This window comes from Macrotis lagotis, chromosome X (genome assembly GCF_037893015.1).
Source record: "Macrotis lagotis isolate mMagLag1 chromosome X, bilby.v1.9.chrom.fasta, whole genome shotgun sequence".
Classification (NCBI taxonomy): Eukaryota; Metazoa; Chordata; class Mammalia; order Peramelemorphia; family Peramelidae; genus Macrotis; species Macrotis lagotis.
In genome coordinates, this window is record NC_133666.1 from 372985648 (window position 1) to 372991289 (window position 5642).

General features: G+C 32.9%; 1 pseudogene; it reads left to right on the forward strand.

Moving 5' to 3' along the window:
• The first annotated feature begins 510 nt into the window (after positions 1–510).
• LOC141499143 (vesicle-associated membrane protein 4 pseudogene) lies at positions 511–4092 on the forward strand (annotated as a pseudogene).
• Positions 4093–5642: the final 1550 nt, after the last annotated feature.

Consider the following 5642-nt stretch of genomic DNA (forward strand, 5'->3'; position numbering starts at 1 on the left):
CCTGATGATTTTTCTTTTGTTTTGTTTTGTTTTGCAAGGCAATGGGTTAAGTGACTTGCCCAAAGTCTGAGGCCATATTTGAATTCAGGGCCTCCTGACTCCAGGATCAGTGCTTTATCTACCACCCCACCAAGTTGCCTACTGATGATTTCTTTTTATCCTAGATGAAAATTTCGGTTCATATTCTTACCAAACATCTATTTTCTCTAAATTCTATATTCAACCCACTCACATCCCATTGAATAAAGACGTCATCTCAATTTCAATAAATGGAAGTATAAGACATAGCAGTATTATTGCGGGAGGGGGGGCACAGAACTGTTCTCCATTATTTTGTGGTCAAGCCCTTTGGGGTAGGAGAGGGCATAATATGAAAAATGCCACTCATGTGCAATAATGCTTTCTTAGTCATTACTTGGGGACTAGCCCTGCAGCAAAGGTATTGTAGAATACCTAGAACCAGGTGCTAAACCACTCCTAAAGTACCACCTCATCCCTCCTAGCAGAAAGATGTTTGAACAGATTTCTGTACAAGTAGAACTCTCTTCTCTTCTGGACTACAGTCCTCTTCCGGACTGCCACACTCTTTCATTCTCTGGCCTGCACCCATGTGATCTGACCCACAGTGTGAAACAATAAGATCTCAGCTCCAGATGGCTTGATCTATATTGATCTAAGCTTCTTTTCTTTCCTTTATTCTTTTTTATGTGCTGTATCTTGCTGCTTCTTCAAAGAAATTAACCTATGGACTTTTTGAAGTTACCTGTAAATTTTTATTATTTTATTATTTTTCAAGACAATGGGGTTAATTGACTTGCTCACAAATTCACCAAGCTGGGTAATAATTAAATGTCTGAGGCTGAATTTGAACTCATATACTCCTGACTCCAGTGCCAGTGCTCTTTCCACTGGGCTACCTAGTTGGCCCCACCTGTGAAATTTTGCAGTAAACTGTGAATTAAAATTTGAACCTTTCTTTCCTTCTTGAATCAGAGATTGGTGAGTTCTTCACAAAAAGACAACTCCCATATATATTTAATCTTTCTTCCTGTCTTCGATATAAAAAAGCAACAGAGGGGGGAAAATATAAATGTCTATATGCATATATATATATATATATATATATATATACACATATGTAAATATTTAAGCCAGTCTAGATAAAAAGGATTTTAATCCCCTAAATTAAATTAAGGTGCAATCTACATAATGTCAAGGTATCTGATTTTAAATAAGCACATCAATCAATTTTCAAGTTTTTTTTTTCAAACAACTCAGTGATGGTCTAATTTTTTAATTTTTTAAAAAAATCAATAGTCTTTTAAGCAGATTATTTACTTCTAAAGTTTTGCTTATTTGAATGAAAAAAGAATAAAATTTGACTTATAAGCATAGTAATTTTTCCCACCATTCTTACCCTTGAATTGGTCTCTTGATTGAAGTGACATATGGTGCTAAATATTAAACATGTTGTCAACCTGATTGACAGTCAGTTAGGTGGTTTGAAAACTTATGAAAACTTCCCTTTTGTTTTGTAGGTGCTAAAACTGCAAAACTTAAAAACATAGAGTAAAAATAAAATTACAGAAAATATACGTGATGAAATGAAATGGTGTAGCAACTACCTTAAGTTTTTTGACCAGCAAGGAACTTGTTCTCAGTTACGCTGGAAGGACAAAAGACAGGAACCTCTTTTTATAGGAACAAAAGACCACTTTATTGAGTAACCTTAACCTCTATATATCTTACCAAGGCCTGTGAACAGCACAAACATGTCTCATGAATTAATCAGTGGGAGCCAACCATACAAAAAGATCATAAAGTTGTGTCCAAATTCTTGGCAAACTTCCTTATCTTTACAGTTATTGTATACATCCTATTATCTTAGCATGAGCCACTTCTTGAACAAATACAAAAGTAAGAGAATGAAGATGTCCTGAGATGCCGAGGCAGCAATATTGAGAAACAACAGTGGGGCAAGAGGGTCTTGGAGAGCTTTTTCCTTATTATCTCAGAGCTGTGGTCCTCAAGGATCATTAACTAGATGAGAAATGAAATTTTATTTTCTGGGATTTACCATTAACCCAGATGTGGAGATCATTATGGTATTAATTATGCCATATAGGAAAATGAGGATACTTATACTACAGCTGATGCTTGTCTTTCATTCTCTAAGAAGACCATGACATAAAGGAAGTGATGACATGACAAGAACATGAATTATATTTGAATGAAGGGGTGCTGTGCTAAGTCACCAGCATATCTATATCTATATCTATATCTATATCTATATCTATATCTATATATCTATATATATATATATGTATATATAACATCCATACAATAACAAGGTTAAAACTCCCTTGGAGCCCATCCCATTAAGGTGATCATGCTTATACAAAGAAATCTTGTGTAAGGGAGGAGACCTTCTTTCCAGGATTGCAATGCAATGAAAGTAGGGTAAGTATTCCAGCTTCTTGATCATTGTCTTCCTGAGTTTGTAATTAATATAAGGGGAGATAGTCTTTAACTTCTTAGAAGTTCCTGGCAAAGGGCACTATAAAGTGAAAGCTAATTACCCTCTAAATTAATAAGCATTTTCACCAGGAATATAGTTCAGGGAAAAATCATCATCATCATCATCATCATTACTACTACTACTACTACTACTACTACTACTACTACTATTATCATTATTATTATATCCTTTGACAGTTTAAACCAAATATCTTTTTACTAAACCAGAAAATCAAATGGTGAACTTGATTTGTCCATTATAAATCCATATATATATATATATATATATATATATATATATATATATATATATACATATATGCAAAAAATCATTCCTCTGGGCATATTTTAAATTATCCTGCTGGTTTCCTGCTCATGGCTTCAGTTAATTTACTGTTATCTTAATGCTTTTGTTCTTTTACCCTAATAGACTATTTTAGGAATCAGAAATCTGTTGCACCTACAAGAAAAACTAATGTTCTTTAAAGGAAAGTATGGCAGTTAGGGAAATAAAATGCTGACAGAAAATTTTTACTTTTTTTGAAGGTAAATATGTAATGTTTTTTCATGAATAACAACACTCGAAAGGGTGGAAAGGGGAAGTTCCCTATATCAAAGTATTTTTTGAAAACAAGGTGCTATCATACTCTAGATGTCTAGAATCCCTAAAGGATTAATTTATGTCACTACCAGGGATTAAGTTCTTTAATTTAATTTTCTAATTGTCTGAGATTTTTTCTTTACAATAATTGACATCCCTGCCCATTGAGATGGGCATGCAAATTCAAAAACTGCCTTGGTCCTTAGATTCAATGTATTTACAGGTGACAGCTTGATAGAGACTTAAAACATTCAAATCCAATAATGTTTCAGAGTAGAAAACTGCATGCAAAGTGAATTCTTCTGAAAGATGAGCATTTATTCTCTGAATCCATTATTTTTTTTTAATTTTTGCAAGGCAATGAGGTTATGTGAATTGTCCAAGGTCACACAGCTAGGTAATTAATTATTGAGTGTCTGACATTTGATTTGAACTCAGGTCCTCCTGACTTCAGGAGTCAGTGCTCTGTCCACTGCACCAGCTAGCTGCCGATCCAGATGGTATTTATCTACATCTTAAAGTTGGGGAAAAGAAATATTTTTTGATTAATAAAGATACTTTCTAAATTCAATTACCACCTAAATGATGATAGGTCACTGGATCAGTGAAAATATAGGGAGAAATATTTTGGAAGAAGGTCTAGATGAAGAATTTTTTTTTTTCCCCTAAGTGACCCATCTGGAACAAAATTTGGGCCTCTGAATGTCAAAATTAGACATGGACAGAATCAGGTGGATAAAGAATTTGATGTTATCCAAGAGCATATTGCAAAGGTATTTGAAAGAGGAGAAAGACTGGATGACTTAAAAAACAAATCAGGAAGCCTGTCAAATGACACAACAACTTTTATTAACACATCTAAGCAGCTTCAAAGATAAATGTGGTTGCATGGATATAAAATGAAGGCTATCATGGCTGTGGTAGTTGTAATCATTTTGCTAATGATTATTATTCTTATTGTTGTTAAATATTGAACTTAATTTGGTAATTAGAAAACTATAATAATATAGTCATGAATCAATAAAAACTGGTACAAATTTAACTAAATATATATGTTTTTCAAAAGTGTATTTTCACAAGATGTAAAAAGAAGCATGTGCCCAGTTCATATTGAAGTCTGGACAAATTCCTGATTAGGCTCTTCTCTTTCACCAAAATAAGCATTCATTTATTTATTTTCATTAATTATTTTACAAACAGTGAAAAATTTATGATGATATTTATAATTTAACACAATTTCTTACTGTAAAGTAGAGAGGTGGGAATTTATTGCAACAAGTTCAAGGACAGAATTGGAGCTTATAACAAAACATTATGTAAATAGGGATGATAGACATTTGGTTAATGCTTATATGTATGGAGTTCATGACTTCTAATCTTGACCTGTGTCTTGGCACTGGACTCTGGAGGAAAGATTGAGGCTAATGACTTTGCATACCTCAACCCTCATTTAAAACCAATTCACTTACAAGTCAAGATGTCACCCTACTGATGTTTTAGATACTCTTCCAGAATAAATGATGAAAAGCAGCAGCAACAACAACAAAAAACATAATTTTTCTCATGTAAAAATATTAAGTTTTGGAAATTTTCATATATTTATGGAGAACTCAATGTTTTTGATGCATTACCTTTCAACTGTGATTAAAGACATTGTTTGCAGAAAACCTATTTTGCCTGTATGTAACAACAAACAAATGAAAACTGGGTTCGAATATTGCTTTTTTTGGTTTCTTTTGCTACTATTTATTGTCTGTGTGACACTAGACAAATAGCCATTGAATCAATCAGCAATCATATACATGTCTACCATGTGCCATCCTCTGTGAAAAACAAGTCATTGAAGATCAATTTCCTCATCTCTAAAATGGAATTGTCTTTTCCAGTCAAAAAATTGTATAATCCTAATCTTCTTGTAAATTGCCCTAATATGAAGAAAAGTAGTGACAAGTATTTGATGTTGAACTTGAAAATCTTAGGTATTCAAGAACATTGGAAAGGATATCTAGTGATTAAACAGTTAATGCAACACTGTAATATTCCAGGAGAGTACATGTATTACTATATGCATACTAAAGTTAAACAGTGTATTTCAATGCAAATCAGACTGATTTACTGCCAACCAAGGGGCAACTGTTAGATGGATAGTACTATAAATGTATGTAAACATTGAATTCTGCATAACCCATATCCTTTGGGAGTTGTTACATGTTAACGAGCCTTACATTCATGAATCTGCTTTACCCTGAAGTGACACAAAACAATAATTTCATCATCAAAGGATAATGTGAAGCAGTTCATTCAGGTAACCTAGAACAAGTGATTTTCTCTTTATTTACAATGGCAACAGCAACAAATGAGAAAGGGTGCCTGTCAATAAATTCAATCCATCTAGAATAGTGAATAAAACAGAATTATTGTTCTTATAATCATATCAATTACAAATCCTACATAATACCTCTTCCAATTCTATATGACAATTGGACAAGAGAAATGGAACATGATAACTATCTTCAAATATTTA